The sequence below is a fragment of the Sorex araneus genome, chromosome 1 (genome assembly GCF_027595985.1).
Source record: "Sorex araneus isolate mSorAra2 chromosome 1, mSorAra2.pri, whole genome shotgun sequence".
Classification (NCBI taxonomy): Eukaryota; Metazoa; Chordata; class Mammalia; order Eulipotyphla; family Soricidae; genus Sorex; species Sorex araneus.
The window spans coordinates 199,661,766-199,683,668 of record NC_073302.1 but is presented as its reverse complement, the minus strand read 5'-3'; the positions used below and the strand labels follow the sequence as shown (position 1 = coordinate 199,683,668).

Below are 21,903 nucleotides of genomic sequence, written 5' to 3'. Positions count from 1 at the left end.
GTGGATGTGGGGAGAAAGGGACTCTTCTTTACTGCTGGTGGAAATGCCGACTGCTTCAGCCCCTTTGGAAAACAGTATGGACACTTCTCAAAAAATAAGAAATTGAGCTCCCATTTGATCCAGCAATACCACTTCTGGGAATATATCCCAGAGAGTCAAAAAAGTATAGTATAAATGACATCTGCACTTGTATGTTTATTGCTGCATTGTCTGCAATAGCCAAAACCTGGAAAAAACTGGAGTGCCCAAGAACAAATGACTGGTTAAAGAAACTTTGGTACATCTACACTATGGATTACTATGCAGCTGTCAGAAAAGATGAAGTCATGAAATTTTCATATAAATGGATCAACATGGAAAGTATCATGTTAAGTGAAGTGAGTCAGAAAGAGAGGGACAGACATAGAAAGACTGCACTCACCTGTGGAATATAAAGTAACAGAATAGGAAACTAACACCCAAAAGTAGTAGAGGACCAGGATGTTTGCCCTATGACTTGGAAGCCAGCCTCACATGCTAGAGGAAAAGGCAGCTCAAATAGAGAAGGAAACACTTCTCTGAAAGGGACCTGGGAGGACCTGCTCAGGCTGGGAGCTGCCAAAAACAGACTATACACTGAACATGATGGCCACTCAATACCTCTATTGCAAACCATAGCACCCAAAAGGAGAGAGAAAACAAAAAGGAATGCCTGCCACAGAGGTGGGGTGGGGGGATGGGGAGGGAGGGGTGGGTGGGAGGGATACTGGGATCACTGGTGGTGGAGAATGGGGACTGGTGGAGGGATAGCTACCCAATCATTGTATAAGTGAAACGAAAACACGAAAGTTTGTAAGTATATAACAGTACCCCACGGTGATTCACTAATAAAAAAAATTAAATTAAAAAAATATTTTTAAAAAAAGAAGAATTCTGCTTCCTACTACTGTCATAGCTTGGCATTTAAGGCAGAATACAGTGTTATACCTGGGCGGCAAAAATCCAATCTGCTCTAACCCACTTTCACTTTTTAGATCTACAGATGCAGTCTGTAAATCTAAAACAAAGGAGCTAGAACACTTTATCTTATTTTCTTTTCTCTTTCTTGGCCACAAGCCACCTGCCACATTAAACTTCAAATATACAACAATAAGTAAGAACAATAAGTAAGCTACAGTGAATGTCACATTTGATGATTATTCTCCCTACTTCCAAATCCTAGTTGGGGGCATTTGGGGTGCAGAGAGGCAGAAAACCTCAATCTACTGACAAGCGATCTTTTTTAATTAAAGAGTGAGAATTCTATTGGCTGGTTCTTTTATTCATTAATTTTTAGACATGTGGGGTACGTCTTCATTGGAAGGTAGCAAGCTTTGTACCCCTTACCAATGAACCCAGACTTCTACTGGGTATGGTATAAATATCACAGCCATTTCTTCACCCTGCTCAGAGCAAATCCAAAGCAGAATTGAGAGATGTGAGTGGGCAGGGGGCAGGATGAAAGGAGTCAGATCTGGTAGTGCTCAGAAGACCATACTGTGGTGGATGCCAAGTATTTGAACCAGGGCCATATCCAATACAGCCACATGCAAAGCTAGGGCCTTACCTTCCGTACTCTCTCTGGCCTCAGCAATAATTTTCATTTTTTAAATGCTTCTTCACTCATTCATTTTGATCTGGGGGGTCACACCCATGGTGATCTTTAAGAACTACTCCCAGCTCTGTGCTTAGGACTGCTCCTAGTGGTGCACAGGGGACTCTGCGAACCGGGGAGGGAACCCGGCTCCCCACAGGAAAGCATGCATCAGTCCACTGAGCTATCTGTCTGGCCCTTGTGCAATGTTTCAACAGTGCCCCCTAGAAATTTGCCTTCTTTAAAGTAACAAACAGAAAGCACCTCCCAGTAGCACTTGAGGCTTCTACCACCTCTCTGAATCTTCCCAGCACTCCTCTTACCTCATACTTTCAGTATCACTACTCTGGAACAAGGAACTGTAACTGCCCGTTTCCACAAAAAGACTCTCCAATCTTGGATAGAAGAATTGTTTACCTTATGCTCCCCTTACCCATGTATGTCAAATTAGACAGTGTTTCAAATCCTAGATAAGCAGGTAAGAGTCACCAAATGACTGTTAACACCTCTTTTACCCAGAGAAGTTTTTCAAAGTTACACATTATGAAATTTGGGAGGTCAATGTCATTGGAAGTGATTGTTTGGGGGTTACTCTTGGCTGCATGTTGGAAGAATGGGTAGTTTCTGGGGACAATGCAGTGCCAGGGACCAAAGCCAGGCCTCCCACATATGAAACTTACACTAGTGCTCTGAACTATCTTTCTGGCCCCTGAAATGTTTTTTAAACAGGTTATATTCAGGAAATCCCAAAGTGACTGGCATGCAGATACTCACTTGAAAGTCTCCAATTTGACCTGAAGGTCAAAAGCTCTTATTTTCACAAAAGAATACTAGAGCACGCTTTGACCCCTAGAGATACACCCTTGAAAAGAGCACCCCCATGGTCTCTAGCACTGGAGATTTTGTGTCTTTTTCACTATGAAAGAAAAGAATATTTTTAAGCTACTGAAGATGATCCTGATCATCATAAAGATTCAACATAAATTGAGAAAACACACTAGCTACTAAAAGTAACTAAATATAAAATACACTCTGTAAAACATCTACGTGCATGCCAGGGGCATTGCTCCAGTGACAAAGGAGCTGTATGCCCAGTATGTGTGAGGTTCCCTGGCCATATGACAACACATATATACCCCTCAGTACCACCTCCCCTGTTTGGTCCTGGTGTAGCTCTGCTGACTACCACCACTGCCAAGTATAGCCCCACAAAAAATATGTGCATAAAAAATATGAATAGCAACATATACAATAGTCCTCACATGAGACCATACTACTATACAATAATTTTTTAAATCATGAAATAAAAATTTCCACATATTCATGTTTTCTTTGCATTGAGCAATTTTAAAGAAAATATTAGATGTGCTATAATTGAAACAGTACACTCTACAAAGTATATTTCAAGTTCCGAATTTTTCTTTGGGGGGGTGGGCTTGGCCACTGAAGCTCAGGGGCTACAGCTGGCTCAGTATTCATAGATCACAGATGGCAATGCTCTGGGGACTATATGCAGTGCTGGGATTCAAATCAGGGCAGTGGCAGCTCCAGCTCCAGGCTAGGTAAACTTTGTACCTTAACCATCACCTTTGTACTTTCTCTTCATCAGGCCCTCAAGTTCTAAATTTAAAAAGCCTACAGGAATGAACTTGCAGAATCTTAGTAAAGAGTATAATTGGGGGGGGGGGTGAGGGCATATTAAAAATTTTTGAAAAGAAAAGTGCAGCAAGCCAAATCACAAAATCTGACACCCAGCAATGAGCGGAGACTGCAACCATTTGCTACTGATTAACCTGCACAAATCTGTTTTTCCTTACCCTCTACAGATCCCACCTACGGTTGTCGCCAGGAGGAGGTGTGAGAAGACAGAAAGGGACAGAGCAATGTGAGCCTGCTTTCATGCAGTGCTTCTCTGTGGCCTTTGCAAAAACAAACCCAGGAGGAAAGTGATTATCTTTAGATTTTCCAGGCAATCCCGATTCTGCCATCTTATGTTTTATTAATGATATTCAATCAATCTACTCAGCTTTGAAGCAGCTGAGAGGGCAACAGAGCAAATTTAGTAAAGTGAGTTCACTGGACCTTAGAAAATATCAGTGTGGGTTCATGTTAATTACACACACACACACACACACACACACATAAACGGGGGAAATGGACATTTGCTGGGACTAGACAGAAAGGACAGTAGGTAGGGCACTTAGCTTAAACCCAGCAGAGCAGGGTTCAATATCCGGCACCCCATATGGTTCTCCCAAACTTCACTAGGGTGATCCCTGAGCACAGAGCCAAAAGTAAGACCTAAGCACTGCTGGGTGTGGCTTAAGAAAAAAGGTAATATTGTCTTGGGCTATATCTGGCAGTGCTGAAGGGCTACTCCAGGCTCAGAGCTCTGGGGCTGTTCCTGGCGGTGCTCAGGGAGACCAGGAGGCTTCAGGGCCCCCTGAGCACAAAACAGGCACTCAGTCTAGTATATATTTTTTGTTTTAGGGGCCACACCCTAAAGGACTAGTGCTCAAGGACTAGTCCTGAATCTGTGCTCAGGAGTGACCCCTGGTGGTGCTCAGGAGCTATTCCTGGCTCTGTGCTCAGGGAACCAGATGCAGTACCTGGAGTTGGAAGGAGGGCCAAGCTCCCTGACCCCCACATGGAAGACGCGTGACCTCCTATACTGTCTCTCCTGTCTCTGTTTTGTAAGTCTTGTTTCTTTTGTGGCCATACCCAGCAGTGCTTAGGGATCACCCATGGCAGTGCTCAGGGAACCCTACGTGTTGCCATGGACAAACCGGGGTTGGTCCTATGCAAGGCAAAAGCCTCAGCCCCTGCACTGTCTTTCCAGGGTGCTTTATCAGTTTTTTTACCAAACTTCATATTATACTAATAAGGGCCCATAAGATAATGGAATTTAAAAAAATAAGAAACAGCAATAATTACAAATTAGTTTAAAAGTAAATTTAGGGAAACAGAAGGTAGAATTCTAGGATGCTGGGGTCAGTGGATGGAGCAGAATGCAACTACAAACACACACACACACACACACACACACACACACACACACACACAAAGTAGTCCAGAAAAAAAGGAGGGTAAAGGCCACTTGACCAACAACCTGAAAAAAAAATACTTCTGCAACTGAAAAAGTGGCAATTCTTTCTCAGTTTCTGACTGATCCCAAAATACACTGGCGGTACCCTCAGTTACTAACACCTGAAACAGGAAGAGAACTAGCCACTCCCGTGATCACTTGACAGATACACTGTCATTTCAGGACTGTCCTCAGGCAGGCCTGGGGCAGGATTTCCACACTTGTCAGTCACAATGTTACCCATGCCCACAGTTTGGACAGCCTGTCATTAGGACAGGAAAATGCATAGGAAGGTGATATAAAAAGAGTTAAGACACATGGGGCTGGAGTGATAGCACAGCGGGTGGGGCGTTTGCCTTGCACGCGGCCGACCCGGGTTCGAATCCCAGCATCCCATATGGTCCCCCGAGCACCGCCAGGAGTAATTCCTGAGTGCATGAGCCAGGAGTGACCCCTGTGCATCGCTGGGTGTGACCCAAAAAAGCAAAAAAAAAAAAAAAAAAAAAAAGAGTTAAGACACGACAGACACTGTAACTGTGTTTTTAACCCCAAAGAGTCTGTCAGCAAGATGAGGAACATGAAGGCCACTAGAGAGGCCCAGCAGAGACCCCAACCACTAGACAGCCGCAGTGCTCCCTACTGCTGTGGGGCTACACCCAGTGGAGGGTCGGGACCAGACCTCACACATGCAAGGCATGTGCTCAGCCACTCCTGCCACACCCCAGCCTGGAGTGCAGGACTTGGCGTCCACCTCTGACAATGATGGCACAAGGCAGGAAAAAACACACACATTCAGAAAAACTGCCACTCAATCTACCGCACATAAGCATTTGCTGGCCTCGGGGTAGAAGCCCGAGACTGGAGACTCCGATACCAATGGCAGAAAGAGTCCAAGCAGTAGACTCAGACCTTTTATAGACATTGCAGCCAATTCCTCAGCCTCTGTGTGAATATAGTCTATTCCTCAACTACAGAAAACAACAACAACAACAACAACAACAAAAAACCACAGAAGCAGCTTCACTTTGGCAACAAAAAAGATATGGCCAGAGAGTGGTCAGAGATATATAAATATATATCTAAGTTCATCTTAGTCAAATGTAAGTCAACTCAATAAAAATGAAGTTGATTCATGATAGGGAGCTTTTTTTTTTTTTTTTTGCTTTTTTGGGTCACACCCACCGATGCACAGGGGTCACTCCTGGCTCATGCACTCAGGAATTACTCCTGGCGGCGCTCGGGGGACCATATGGGATGCTGGGATTCAAACCCGGGTCGGCCGCGTGCAAGGCAAATGCCCTACCCGCTGTGCTATCACTCCAGCCCCGATAGGGAGCTTTTTAATACTTAGTTTAACAAGAAAAACTGAGTCTGACAGTAAGTAAGACACAGGTGAAAGTTCTAAAGCTAACGAGATCCTTGTTTAGCCACCTAAACATTTAATAACATAAAGATCCTACTTCACATGTGTTACATTAAAGATAATATTCTATAGTTCTGTACTTCAGAAGTAGGAACTCACATCAGATGAGCAACAGAAATATGGTTTCCAAAGACATGAAGCTGCGTGCTTGAATTCTGTCATTTCCAGAGCAAAGATATTAACATCATTGCCTGAAAGGCTGAGAGTAAATACATGGTTAGACATATGTCACAAATGGCAAAAACGCTTAAGGGAAACTCTTCGCTGCTATACAGAAACAAATTTGTCTTCAGATTTAGTGGGACATGAAAGATAGTTTGGGGGGATAAGTGACTTGCCATGCAAGTGTGTGAAACCAATTCAATGACTGACATCACATATGGTCCCCTGAATGCTACCAGGAGTGACCCCAGCACACAGAGCCCGGAGCAGCCTTTGAGCACGATGGAGTGTGGCCCCACATCCCAAGAACAACAACAAAAATTTAGGGCAGGTAAAAAAAGTATTCACCATTGGTAGAGGGAAGGTGACAGTGGTGATGGGACAGATTTAGGAATAGCAAATATCTGTAATAATCATCACGAACAAGCTTTGTAAACCACCGTGCTTAAATAAGGTAAGTAGGGGGCAGGGGAAAAGTATTCATTATTTCTTAATGCTTCTCCCACCACTCTAAGAGATTAAGTACAGTTTTTGTCAGATTGAAAATTCTATATGATTTCAAAGATCTCTGATGTCCAACTGAGTATCTAAATACACAACACCATATTTATACAGAAAGGCAACATTGAAATCTCATCCATTTAAAGCTGTGTTAGCAGAGGCAAATCTCTCTAGCTCAGCTGCAGTCGTGGGTCCCTGGCTCCTAAGTCCTTCCTCTGATAAGATGATGAAGTTCCATAAAAGGGCTATCACTGAGGTGACATGTCTGCTATGTGCCACATGAACCCTAAGCACCAACATCTTGCCAATAAAACCCTGAGGTTCTGAGCCTGTGGCCAGCCTGGTGAATGAGCACCTGCTTTCAGGCATGAGGCCTGAAAGCATGTGAACCTCCAGCACCAGGGGTGCAAGCACCACAGCTAAAGTATGAGACTTCTGGAGAGCACCCTAGTGAAAGGATTCTGGTACAGCAAGCCGGTGTGTGACCCCCAGTGAGCAGGCATTCGACCAAGTGTGCAGAGAGCAATGAAGGCAAAATGGGGAAAAGCCCTCAAGTGCAGAGAAGTGACTGGTTCGGGGAGAAAGGTGGTGGAGTTAGTAAGTGGTGGGCTTGGAACATTTATCTATGTCTCTCTAGGCCCAAGGGCCTGAGGTCCACTCATCAGACTATCTCTGGAGCTCAGAATGAGATTCTATGACTCAAGAGGAATGACCTTTCAGGGTGTGCCCTGGGGGGTACTAGCTCTGGTCACAGAGGCACAAAGGATTTGAACCAGAAAACAGAACAGAGCACTGGGTAATGTCTGGATCCACTCTGGGTAGACCTAAATATTAGGAACACTTGGTCTAGACATTCCATAGAGTTCTTATTGTAGATGAATCTGAAATAGAGCTGCTCATCCTCTGACATCTGTTGAATTTGAAAAGCCTCCATCACTGACAGTCTGTTTTGTATCAAAATCGAACCTCTCCCCCACTGAAAAGCACACGGAGGATGTTCAGGAAGAGGCAAGAGGCAACTGTTTGCTCCTAACAGTGAAACCTGTCCTGTGTCAGCCTGTAAGACACAGACTAACAGGAATGTGACCTCAGGGAACATGTTCTTGGTTTACAAGAAAGAGCCAAGTGTCTTTATGATATTTAGGGTATTATCAGTGGTAAGACGTACTTCTTGGCTATTTCAAAGATATCTTTAGAATGCATATAAATTTCTGGTGCTGGAGTAATAGAGGAGTGGGTAGTTTGCTTGTGGCCAATCAGCATTTGATCCCCAGTATCACATATGGTCCCCTAAGCATTGTCCAGGAGTGACTCCTGAGCACAGAGCCAGGAGTAAGCCCTGAACACAAATGATGTAGCCTAAAATACCCTCACTCCCAAAAAAGGGAAAGAAAGAAAAAAGAAAGAAAAGCATACGAATTTATTTCAACAAGAGATGAAGGCATCATATAACTTTTTTCTCTGGCTCAGTTCAAAAAGACAAAAAACTATAATGGAAATAATTATACATGCTCATAAAACTTAAAATATAACCCACTTGGCAGACTATTTTGTGAGGCTTCAAACCCAAAGTTCTTTTCATTGCTCCACAGTATTTCATTAAGTGATGTGTTGTTGGATAATAATAGGCTGCTTAATACCTATTCCTAAGCCTGCACAGAGAAAACACACGCACACACACACACACACAAATCCTCCTTTTTAAAATCAATGTGTATCTGTCAGGTTCTGATGAGAAAAAAAGAACCATTTCAGGTATTGATAAGAGAAGGAATTTACTGCAGGGAACTGGTTCTATGTGTTATGACTGCTTAGAGACAAAGAGGAGATAAGCTTTAGGGTTAGCAACAGCAGAAAAACCACAACCACCCCTACGTCAGGGACAGAAGGAGCTAGTGTTGCTCCCCAGAGCTGAAGGCCAAGAATTGTCTGACAAGAGGGTGGAAACACAGTGAGTCTGTCTAGTGGGAGCAAGTACCACGAGAAAAGATGGTTTCTGCTGGAGAAGCCAAATGAGACAGAAAGAAGCCAAATTCGGATCAGCTGAATTCAGCAGCCAGCTAACTGGGGAGCCTGAGCAGAGGAAGGCAAAGGAAAGATGTGAGGGGAAAATCTGACCTTGGTTACTGTCAGATTAGGTCTCAGCTGCAAAGACCAAATGCGCAAACCACAAGATAGATATATGCCTCCACCAACACATCAAACAGGGAAATGAATACGGTGACAGAGGGGGAGACAAAAAAAGGAAATCAAATGTGAAATAACATGAATTGTTTCTAAGTAATGCTTTGAGAAAAAACATTTCCACCAGGGACTTGGGATGCTGGGGGAGAAAACAAGCACCTGTTTAGACCCCCTCACCAACTACACCCTGGTCCTGAGGAAGCCCCATATCTGGGAACCTGTCTAGAAATGCAGCAGGATCCCTAGCTGGAGGTGGCCAGTAGTCTTGGCCTTATTCTAGCTTCAATCAACTGGGTAATGTGGGACAGGATGACCTGCTGAACTGGGAGTGTTCCATGCTGGCAAGGCAGGAGGCAGGCCTTCCGGAAAGGAAGTCTGCCACTGAGTCCGAGATGCTGCCAAGCCGTAAACCAGAGGCATCTCACTACAGTTTCAGTCACTGACAGTGACTCCAAGCTTTCTGCTCATCTTACAGTACTAGCTTTTAGTACTCACGGTGCAGCCGCCTTGGTTATTTATAACCCTTCCTTCTCCCAAAGGAGACTGTGAGCACCACAGGATGTGGTCTACCTTTCAGCATAACACTACAATTACCTTACAATACCCGGCCCCACCCACATGTCCAACTCTGCTTTTCCAAGTCCTCAACCACCCTCAGAAATGCCTCCATCATGCTCCACTCTGATATTCCTATGTCTAAGCATTTTTCAGGATTTCCCCATTGTCTAGAAGATTTCCCATCCTTCCCATTGAACTCCTGACAGCGGCTGAAGAATCAGTAACACACTTCCTTTGTCCTTTCAGAATACAGAGTAAATATTATTAAAGATAGCATGTAGGGGCTGGAGCAATAGCACAGCGGGTAGGGCATTTGCCTTGCATGCGACCAACCCGGGTTCGATTCCCAGCATCCCATATGGTTCCCTGAGCACCGCCAGGGGTAATTCCTGAGTACAGAGCCAGGAGTAACCCCTGTGCATTGCTGGGTGTGACCCAAAAAGCAAAAGAAAGAAAGAAAGAAAGAAAGAAAGAAAGAAAGAAAGAAAGAAAGAAAGAAAGAAAGAAAGAAAGAAAGAAAGAAAGAAAGAAAGAAAGATGGCATGTAATTACTCTTGTTTCATGAAAGTTCTGCCTTCCTAATTAGACTTAGGCATAGAATCTAGCACAGGATGCAAGTGATCGAGCAGAAGCTCAAAATGTATTTGTGGGAATGAATTAAAGGTAAGTTTTTTTAGGGGCTGGAAAGAAAGTACAGTGGGCAGGGGGCTTGTCTTGCATGCGGCAGAGCCAGGCTTGAGCCCTGGCACACCATTTGGTCCCCCAAACACTGCCAATAGTGCAGAACCAGAAGTAATCCCTGACCATCACTAGGTATGGCGCCCCGTCTCCACCCCCCACAAAAAAAAAAAAAAGAGAGAAAAGATAGGTCTTTTTAGAAGCAGAAGGTTCATTTGTTACTTACAGGACTTCTTTTGGAACCTTCTATTCGCTAGGTATAACATAGGCACTCAATAATACTGATACTGATTAATTAACTCTGAATGCATTCAGGTTCACTTATTTTCAAGCTGATCCTATTAGAAAGCATTTTCGCTACAGATAAATTAAGCTACATATCTGGACAGCTTTAGGTAAGAAATATAACAAAGAACCCATAACAGACACACTAACATATTTAAACTATTAAAACAAAATAAAACAAAAGATGATGCCAAGCACACCTGAAATATATGTTTTTCATTTTAGCATGGCTGAAAGACAACAGCAGTCTTTAAGAAAGAAATGGAATAGAGGGGCCAGAGTGATAGTACAGCAGGAAGGGCTCTTACCTTGCACACTGCCAACCCGGGTTCATTCCCCAGCATATGGTTGCTCATATGGTTGTCCAATCCCTGCTAGGAGTAATCTCTGAGCGAAGAACCAGGATTAAACCCTGGGCAATGCCAGCTATGGCCCAAAATCCAAAGTGGGAAAAACAAATAAAGATTTTGGATCCTTGTCTCAGCTCTAATGTCTAAACTCCTATATTAAGAGTCTGGGTATTTTAAACTTTCATTTTAAACTTATTACCATCATCATTATGATCATTATTGTAGTTTAGGCAATATGTTTACAATAGTGTTAATGTTATGGTTTCAGTGTACACAGTTACTATACTTTACCACCAAAGTTCCCAAGACCATCCTCCAGCATTCTTATGTTGTATCTGAGTTTTCTTAATACCCCCACATCCCTACAAAAAAAAAAATCTCAGTTTGGTGGCCAGAAGCAGGTACCTTACCTTATATGTGGCTAACCCAGGACCCGATATAATGCCCTAGCCTGACAGAAGGGATCCCTGAGCACAGAGTGAGGAGTAAGCTCTCTGCACTGTAATCCCCAGACACACAACAACAATAAAATATCATTTTTGTTTCCAAGGCTAAAGGGTGTGTCACCATTAGATACTGTCTATTCCCTTGTCTCTATGTACCACAAGATGACAGTAAGAATCGGACACTTGTCATTCTCCGTCTGACTTATTTAACTTCATATGATATCCTTTAGTTCCACACAAGTTGCAATGGACTACAAGATTTCATCTTTTCTAGAGGTTGGAGAGATTACTTAAGGCACATGCCCAACCATGGTTTTACCTGGCCCCACATTTGAGCATAACCACGGCTAAGGCCAAATGTAGTACCCAAATTAAAAGAAAAAAATATTCCTCTTTTATTATAGTTGCTTTGTATTCCAATACAATTCCTTTGTATTCCAATACCCCCACTTCTTCATCTATTCATCTCATGGTATATCCTCTCAAATTAATGTTTTTATGTTTGGGAGCTAGATGCCAAAAAATAAAATCACTAATTCATTACTTTCATCTGTAGCATACAGAGAAAAAAAATAAGAGAATAGAAAGTATCAAATGGTGACAAACCCTTGAAATATAACAAAGTACTACTTTTTGAGGAATCTCCATTCTGTTATCCAGAGACTGAACCAGTCCACATTCCCACCAACAGTGCATGAAGTGGGACGCTCTCTTCTCACCACATCCCACCAACACTGGCTATTTTCAAACTTTCTGATTACATCACTCTGGTGTCAGATGATATCTCACTGTCATTTTTATTTGCATTTCCCTGATATTAAGGAATGAACACTTTCACAAACGTACTAGTGGTCTGTATGTTCTTTGCAAAAGAACCTACTCTTCTCCTCTCCCCATTTTCTGGATGGGGTTACTGGTTTGTTGTTGTTGTTGAACTTTTTGAGAACTAAATTTATATATCTTTGATACTAATTATCTTCTGTGTGGTGTGTCAGTATTTTTTCCCTCTCAGAAGCATGGGATTTTTGTTTTGTTTGCCATGTAAAAACTTGTTAATTTGATGTAGCTGGGTACTTTAAAAAAAATCATCAAATAAAAAATATTTTTAAAAGTCTTTAGTAGCAAATTTCAAGCTTTCTTAAGTCACCGTTAAGAAATATTTGTTGGGGGCTGGGGAGACAGTTCAAAGGGCTGGCATGCATGAGGCCCTAGGCTTGGTCACAAGCACCACATGGACCTTGGAGAATGGCTAGGTGTGACACTGGTACTCTGCAGCAGAGCCAGGCAGGAGCAACTTGGCACTGCCAGAACTGAATGATTAAGACCAAACAGCCAGGCCAAGAATCACAGGACTGGCCCTTGACTCTCAATCACCACTGGGGAGATTCTCCAAATAAAATAAACCATCTAAAAATAAGCTTGAATAGACACACAACAGGTAAATTACATAACTGAAACAAGTTTCAAAAAAGTAGTTCTTGGCCCTTCTCATTACTCTTGAAATGGACTTTGTTCTTTCTTGGCATTGCTTTGCCTGGCTTTTATTTATTTATTTTAACTATGTGCCCCAAGCATGAAATAGCTTTGGCCACCAACCCAGGCACTGGGCTAGAATCTGAAGGGCCATCTGCTTTGCTCCTGATTAAAAATATTCTATATTTTCTGTTCTCTTTGTTCTGGTCTATTTTCTCATCCTCAAATTAAAAAAAAAAATTAAGTGAATTTGGACACTCTAAATTGACATCTTGACCCAAACATGGGTTGCAATCCTCACTGAAAATTATTGGCCTAAAAAGCACTCTGGAAGTCACCCAAAGGTCAAATCCTATTTCTTTCTTTTTTAAAAAAGAAAAAGTCTTTGGGGCTGGAGCAACAGCACAGCAAGTAGGGTGTTTGCCTTGCACGCAGCTGACCCAGGTTCGATTCCCAGCATCCCATATGGTACCCCTGAGCACCACCAGGAGTAATTCCTGAGTGCATGAGCCAGGAGTAACCCCTGTGCATCTCCAGGTGTGACCAAAACAAAACAAAACAAAAAAGTCTTTGCTGAAAAGGAAAGGTATTCTAGCCTCACTCTTTTAAGGCCTTGTATATAGTAGTAGGGACTAAAGTTTTGGTTGAGTACTTAAAATACTATTTTAAAAGTGTTTGTGTTGGGGGTTTCCCCCTACTTTGCAGGTAAGTAACATAGAAATGAGGGAGGCTAAGACTCAAAGAGTGAAAAGGAGAAGCTGGGCCTGGGCTGGGTACTCACTAGGCTGGGTGCATGTTTGCAGGCAGAAAGCCCTGGTCAATCCTGGCTCTGCATAAGCCCCTTTGCACTGACTGTCTGAAGCAACCTCTGAGCACAGAGAGGGAGTAGCATCACACCACTGCCCAGTGTGGTCCAGATTTGCCCAACTTGGGGAGAAATGAGACTGCCAAGAGGTTCTGCTTCTTTTTCACCTATGATGCTTTCATTTATCAAGGTCAGGCCAAGAAGCAGTAGAGAAAAAGGTTTATCACCAAAGGGCAGAAATGTTCAACGTGACATGGTAACTGACCTCACTACAAACAAGTAAAATGGAACCATGCCTCTGAAGCAAAGAAATAATTGCCAGCAAAATCAAGGACCCTGGCTTTGATCAATCCAGAATGATTAGAACACAAATGGTAGCACATAACAAAGTGAAACCAAACTAAACAGGCATCAGATTAAATAACCCAGTATTAAGGCATCAAACGATATTCTTCAGTACACCTCCTGAGAATCCACCCTTCCAACAGATAAAGATGCTGACAGCTAGAAGGGGATAGGATATCATTAATGAAAATAGCTACCCCTTCTCAAGAGCCCACTTAGCGGCAGGCATTAAGCTAACTCCTCAGTGTATCTTATCATGATTCTCCTAACATATCTACACGAGGGCTACTTAGCCCATTTCATGCAAGAAAAAACAGATCCATGTAACTTCCTTATGATCATACACCCAGAAAGTGGCAGGACTGGGACAGTGAACTCAGCTGTGGTGTTTTATACTGTCCTACACGGAAATTCTTCATCCATTCTAAATGGTATGAGTATAAAAACAAAGCATACCAACATGGGGCCAGGAAAGAAGTAGCACAGCGGGGAGGGCACTTGCCTAGCATGTGGCCAACCCAGGTTCAATGCCCCGGGACCAAGATATGGTGCCCTGAGCACCGCCAGGAGTGATTCCTGAGTGCATTAAGCCAGGAGTAACACCTGTGCATCGAGAGGTGTGACACAAAAAGAAAAAAAAATCCAGCTTTTAGAATACTTAAGTAAATACAATGAGGGTGTACAAGTAATTATATAAAAAAATGCATCACTGAGCAAGATCTAATACAAAAATAATTATTTTTCTTGTTTGTTTCTCTGGAAGCCATACCAGCAGTGCCCAGGTCTTACTCCTGGTTCTGTGCTCAAGGGACAATCCTGGCAGTATTCAGTAAACAATACGTGGTACTGAAAATCGAACTGGAGTCAGTCATGTACAGGACAAGCACCTTACCTGCTGGCCATCTCTCTGGCCCAATACTAATGTATTGAAGTAAGAATACAACCAGACAGGAAAAAAGCATCAGTCTAAATCCAAGAGTGAAAAAGAAAAATGAGGGATGGGTAGAGAGGAAGGGCACTGGAACTGAATTATCCAGACATCAGTCTGCACATGAAGTCCAGCAGCTTCATCTGGAGGCTTAGGGAAAACACAGCATTTGGTCACAAACCTGAACAGTAGGTAGGTATCCACTCTGTTTGGGATAAAGAAGGAGATCAGGTTCTTGTAGAAACTGCAGAATCCTGAATCACATAACTATGAAGAAGGCATGAAGACAACAGAGCCTAGTCTCTTCATGCCCTATTTAATTCTGAAGAACACACACACACAAGAGAGGCAATAAATATGTACTCCACAGAAAATGTGTTTTCTCTAAGAAAATGATCATGCCTACATTTTAAAATTAGGATGCAAATAGCACAAACATGAACTTTCAAAAGCAGAGAAAGATCTCCAGGGTTCCATAAGAAGAGGAATAGTGCATGAGAGATAGTACAGTTGTGAAGGTGCTTATCTCACATAAGGCGGACTCTAGTCATTTTCAGGTACCAGAAGGTTCCCTGAGCACCGCTTAACTCCCAGAGCAAGGAATAACCCAGAGCAACACCTAGTATGGCCCCATTCCCCCACCAAACAAAAGGACTGCTGCGGCCACTAGAGGGGGGTCGCTCTGCCTGGTAACATCCACTGTCAAATGCAGAGCTCTGGAAAGGGATAGGAACGGAACAGGACCATTTCCAAGGAACTCAGTACTTTTGGGCCATCTCTCTGGCCCAGTGAAACTCTTTTTCCAACTGAAATTAAGCTCTTGGATAACTGCATTACATAAACCCTATATTTCCCACACCCTAATACCTCCAAAGGAATGACCAATTTTAAATCTGAACAAGGATGGGGGTAGTGTAAAGATAATACAGTAGGTAAGGTGCTTGCCTTGCATGTGCCTGATTTGGGTTCAATCCCATGCCATTCCATATGGGTCCCAGAACACTGCAGAAGTAATTCCTAAGAATTTTCGGATGTCACCAAAAAACAATAAAAATAAATCTGAACACAGGAATTTTCAAATTAGAAAGCTGAAAAAAGGGAGTTGGTTTTGCTTTGTTCTTAAGTACAAACAGGGATAAATGGAAAATGCAAAATATTAGTCATTTTGCTTCATTACTCATCAGTAAAAGTTGTTGGAAAAGAACTCATGTAAAAATTTCCCAATGCCACAAGACTTGTTGGCATTGTTTTCAGGTTTTAAATATTTTTTAAATAAATTTTAAATAAAAATATTTTAAATTAATTTTATCTTTAGGATGGATCAAATGCAACTTTGCATTGTATTGTAGTGTATTGTATTTTTAATTGTTGTGGGGGCCACACCCAGCAGTGTTCATGGGGTCAGGCTGTGCTGGGGTTTGAACCCCAGGGTAGTGCATCTCCAAAGCTGTTTCTACTACATATTCTTGGACCTGAGATGCAGCTCTAGTGCCTATTTTATTTTTTAACTGTTGCAACTTAAATTTACAACTTACACTTTTATCATTAAATTTCTTTTTAATTTTCAACATCTATATACATGAAGGTATACTGAATTTAAAGTCTGTTGTAATTTAAAACCTGCATATACCGGCCAGGAGATGGCTCAATCACAGTGCACACGTCTTGGACATGTGATACTTTGAAGAAAAGATACATGTATTATATCTTAGTTAGTAAATGAACAAAAATTTCTTTTCACCATATAGCTTTTTGGTGACTTTTCTAGGAATTTTAGTATTGCTTGGAGGACCAACACTTAACTAGCACCAATATGTCATATTATGACCACTTCCTTAGCCACTGCCTTCCCCACCCCACTGCCCACATCATCTGTAGCAACCTGTCTAGGTAGTGGAAGAATACCTAGAAGAGTCAGGTCCTCATCAGATTTGTTTGAAGGAACAAGTCAAACAGCAATTACGTGAGTAACTTAGTTACAAGTTCAGGTATCAGTCAGGAAGAAGGAAAATAAGAATTAAGTTGTATACAGATTGAAACTTTCCCTAACTTGGAAAGAAGGTCAGTATCTAAAGTCAGTTTTCTTGCAATTCCAAAGTAGAAAAAGGGGGAAAAGGTGGAGGCATGGAAGCAAACAGGGAGGAGGTTGGGAAGACTCAGACACTAAAACATGCTTTAGGTTTCTGCCAAGGTCTTACAAAACCCTAGCACAAACCTCATAGTTAACTACTGACAAAGGCATGTGCTTTTAATTATATTCTGAAAATGTGCAAGCAAGGCAAAATCATAACATGGTTCTCATTTACATTTATCATTCCCTCTCTATGGGAATATATAATCACATACAGACATCTGTGGATGATTATATGTGAGGATGAGCCGTTCAAGATCAAGTTTAAGAGTTCAAGTGCCTTTCTTTTTACTCATACACCAATTCTGAGGTAATTTACTGGGGTTGTTCTAGTGGAGAGAGAAACATTTGAGGAAGTATAAAGACTACATACTACCTACATTTAAAAAGAAAAAAAAAAAAGTATAAGAATTTCCCTGACTTCCCCCAGCACTTCCACAGTAAAACTCCTGGTGACATTCCTTTCCCCTTCTACTCATATGAAGCACTTTATACTTTATGACAGTTTCTTTGTAAGAATTCTCTTTTTCCTTGAATCAAAAGTGAGGCAAATTATTACTACAGTAACGTAATCCTCAGAATTTCCCCTCCCTAGCTGAAAGTGACATTTTCTAATACAAAAAAAAATTTCCAAGCAAATGTAATTACACTGGAATTAATATGAGTCACTGCTGAACATGAACTTGAACAAGAAAATGTGCTGGGTAAAGCCCCCCCTTCAAATTTTATCTCAGAACCCCAGATGCTGAAAAGAGATAAAGATGGTGATGAAGCCAACAACCAAGATGTGGTTGCTGTTGGGTTTGTGCTGCTATGACAGAGTGCTACAGGCTCTCCTTATTTTGCATCAAAGATGCTCTGAAACAACCCAGAGGGCAGGATTACACTGCATAATGGTAGGAAGACAGGGCTCTTAATGAAGCGTAAAAACTAAGGAGGGGGATTTCAACCCTCAATAGAACATATATAAAATATACTAAGTAGTTCATGGATGGCAGCTCCTAAGGGAAATCATCCTTAGGGGAAACATGATACTTGGCCAAAAAAAAAATCTACCAAAACCACAACTGCAATTAATTGGAGATAGATTCTATTTTTACTTCTTTATCTATTTGTAAGTATAGGTGTACACACACACACACACACACACACACACACACACACACCCCATTTCTCTCTGTGGTCATTACTGTTATTACAATGTTCAGGGGAGGCACTCTTGGTTATAGCACCCACACAGCTGATTGCATGCTCTCTGGAAACTACACTCTGTTGCAGCATGAGGATCACTCTTGGAGGCAGAGGGCAGAGCCAGCTCAAACTCTCAGCCTCATGCATGCAAGGTAGGCACTGTACCCACATTTACTATTAAAAGAATATTATTTAACAGATGTAGTTACTACAGAAATACAGTACTTCAAACTTAGCTTTCGCATAGTTCAAATGACTTCAGGATATAACTGGGCTAAATTTACTGTCAATGAAATACAGTGATTGTCTAGAACCTAGAGAACAGTAATAAGATATCAGTGAGAAAATAATCGCCCAACCTCCTAACACATAAAAGAGGCACAAATTCTCTGAATTTTGTTATACTTTCAAGACCACCTGTGAAATATTTACCCATCATCTCAGTAATTTTTATACTTCAGATCTACAAAGGTGGTAACAGCCCCAAAATATTTTAATGTAAAACATTTACACCAGTGAAAAGAGTCATCATTGCCTTTTATCGAGGCTTTTGCAGATGAGACACACATCTCAAACCAAGCAGGATCCTCTCTTCAACTCTTTCCTGCTTGTAACTTTGGATTTAGCAAGGCCTCCAGTGAGTTACCGTGTAGTGGCTATCTCTTGGCCAAAAAACTTTCCATAGTAGGTAGGATAAAGGCCTGGCTCTTCAGAGCTAATGAGAACCACACCACAGCACTGCTTTGCTGCAAAAAATAAAAAATTCCGGTGGTGTGATGCTGAGCTTTCCTCTCTTCAAGAGACAATTATATTTCTCATCTTCTATTTACATACCAGTCACTCAAGACACAAAGCCAGCCTACAGTTTAGAGAAAGAGGGTCAAGGAATGGCCAGAGTTATAGCCACCACTACTGCCATCTGGACCCACAGCCCTTCCCATCCGTCTTTCTGTGGGAAAAACAGGGCAGAAGAGGCAATGGCTCTTTCTTTCTCCTTCAGGATCTCCCAGGACAGAAACCAGCCATCTTCTCCAAGGCCACACTGACCCAGGAGTTGCAAAGGACAGTGAAAATACCCAGCTCAGGGAGGGACACCCAAAGGCAGAAGGAACTCTGCACTGAAGACAGCTTCCAGCTTATACCAGAAGCCTGGCTGGGCTCTAACTAGCTGCCACCCAGGTTTGCTTTCACACAATTCAAAATCCGTACCAAAGGATTCAGGGAAGGTGTTCCTGGGAAGAGTTGGGATGGGGGTGCTGGATCCAACCAGGAGGGCAGTGGCAACCTAGGCAGCAATTCGAGGGCACTTTCTATTTGTTCCCTTAAAGAAGGTAGAAATTTTGCTGAGGGCTGGAGGTGAATATTCCTTTTTCCTAATTTCTTAAAAGGGGTTGCAGGCAAGTCAGACTGGGTACACACAGGAGAACTGGTTCACAGTAGAGGTGGGGGTAGGGGGGAGCGTGAAGGGCGGTCAGGATAGAGAAGGAACCAGTATGACAATAATAGTCAGGAATGATCACTCTGGACATGAACTGAGTATTGAAAGGAGGCAAAGAGATATACATGATAACCTTCCTATATCTTTATTGCAAACCATAATGCCTAAAAGGAGAGAGAGAGAGAGAGAGAGAAAGGAGGGAGGAAGGGGGGAAAGAGAGACAGAGAGAGACAGAGAGAAAGAGAAAGTGCCTGTCATAGAGGCAGGCAGGGGGATGGGAGGTTAGGGGAGGGAAACTTGGTGATAGGAAATGCACACTGGTGAAAGGACGGGTGTTGAAACATATCACTAAATATCACTAAAACCAATCATGAATAACATGTAACTATGTTTCTCACTGTGGCTCAATTTAAAACATAATAATAAATTTAATCTTAAAAAATGATTGGATACTTATCATTTAAGAAAGAGAACAATGGTAGAAAACAGAAAGAAAGAAAACCAAATTTACTTATTAATTGTTTCTCTGAAGTAGTGAAGTGACAGGTTTGGATGGATTTCTCCTGGACAAAAAAGAACCCACTGGATCTCGAGCATGCCAGGGTCCCCAGGTGCTGACGACTACAAAGAAGGTCACAATCTGAGAAACTGTAGCCTCTGGAGAAATGAGGTCATAGCCTCCCAAGCAGAGGAAATTAAAATCAACTTCCAACAAAGGTTTCAAAGAAAAGTCAGTGGTATGTAAATTTTAAATCCCATATCTGGAGGAGCTTTTGTTGTTTGTTTGGGTGTCACTCTGCTCTGTGTTCAGGGATCACTCCTGGTGGGGTGGGGGAGACTGACCATATGGGGTCTCAGGTATCAAAACCTGGGTCAGCAGCATGCGAGGTAAGCGCCCTACCCTCTGTACTTTCAGTCTCGCTCTGGCCCATTTAACTTTTAAAGATAAAATAATCTTTTATCTTAAGGAGCTGGAGAAGATAGTACAATGGGTAGGGCCCTTGCCTTACACAAGGCCCTGGTTTGATTCTAGGTTCGATCCCCAGGACCCCATAGAGTTCCTGTAGGAGTGATCCCTGAGTACAGAGCCAGGAGTGAGCCCTGGGTACTGCCGGGTGTGGCTCAGAAACAAAACAAAAAAAAAGAGGAACAGGTTATCCTTCTCACGTGTTTTAGTAAGCAACCATAATTCTAATCAAGTGGTTTCTAACTCTAATCAGAACTAAGAATGGCAAGAACTTAACAAATTATATGTAGGACATGAGGGAAGAAAAGAGCTAAAGAGATGAATTCCAGGTTTTAAGCTTAGTTTGTTTTTTTCCCCAAGTATAAAGAGCTATGAAAATTCATGATAAGTGAAAGATGATCCATTTTCAATAGAACATGCAGGGAAAGAATCTGAGGAAGTCTGGGTTTGTAATGAGATAGAAAGTGGGGAAGTTAAACATGAAAGGCAAGGAAAATAGCAAGCTTCCCTCTTTCATCATTCATCATTCCCTCCTTCATCATTCATCATTCATTCATTTCTGAACCCTAACTATCTGCCGGACATTGTCCTCAGTGCTAGGGACAGATGAAGAACAGATCTGGTACCTGCAATCAAGAATATCAATCTGGTCAGTGAAAAAAAATCACACAGATGGGTCAATTTCCAGAACTGGAAGGTGTACGGTGGGGTTAAGGCATTTGTCTAGGAGTGGGCTTACTTGGCCGACTGAGGTTCAATTGCCAGTACCCAATATGGTCCCCTAAGCCCTGCCAGGAATGAGTGATCCCTGACCACAAGCCAGGATTAAGCCCTGAGCACAGACAGGTATGCCCCTCACCCGCCCCCAGAAAAAAAAAATATCTAATTTCCAAAAGGGAAAAAAAGGAACATGTAGAGAACAGTTGGAAAATGTCTTCAATTACAAAGCTAGATAAAACTACCATCAGAAACAGAAGGTACAGTCAGGTGTGGAGGCCACCAACTGGACCGAACAATTCCAGGAAGCTCACTGAGCAACTTGTTTCAGGGAGCACATGAATGACAGTCCCCAAAACTACTGTGAGGTCAAGGGCAAGGCAGACAGAAGAGACCACTGGCCTCCTGGCAAGGTGGACATGCTAACTGGGCAGTGTTAAAAGAGGAGCACCAGGATCTTAAGAACTCATGAGTGAAAGATGGTGGGAAAGTGCAGATGACAAGAATTTTCTTTCAAGGGGTTGAACAATGGGCTGGAAATGGGGAGAAGGAGACCTAAAAAAGCAGCAGAAGTTAGGGATCTCCTTACTAGAATGAGGATGAACTGAACTGTATTAGAAGCAA

General features: G+C 42.3%; 1 protein-coding gene and 1 non-coding gene across 2 annotated transcripts in view; both read right to left on the bottom strand.

Annotated features, from left to right (window-relative positions):
* Positions 1–21,903, bottom strand: part of RAB8B (RAB8B, member RAS oncogene family) — a 73,208-nt gene that overhangs the window by 33,877 nt on the left and 17,428 nt on the right. The gene's annotated exons all lie outside the window — the stretch shown is intronic.
* LOC129401015 (small nucleolar RNA SNORA11) lies at positions 1,316–1,439 on the bottom strand. Its single transcript, XR_008628044.1, has one exon. It is a non-coding gene; the product is annotated as a small nucleolar RNA SNORA11 (small nucleolar RNA).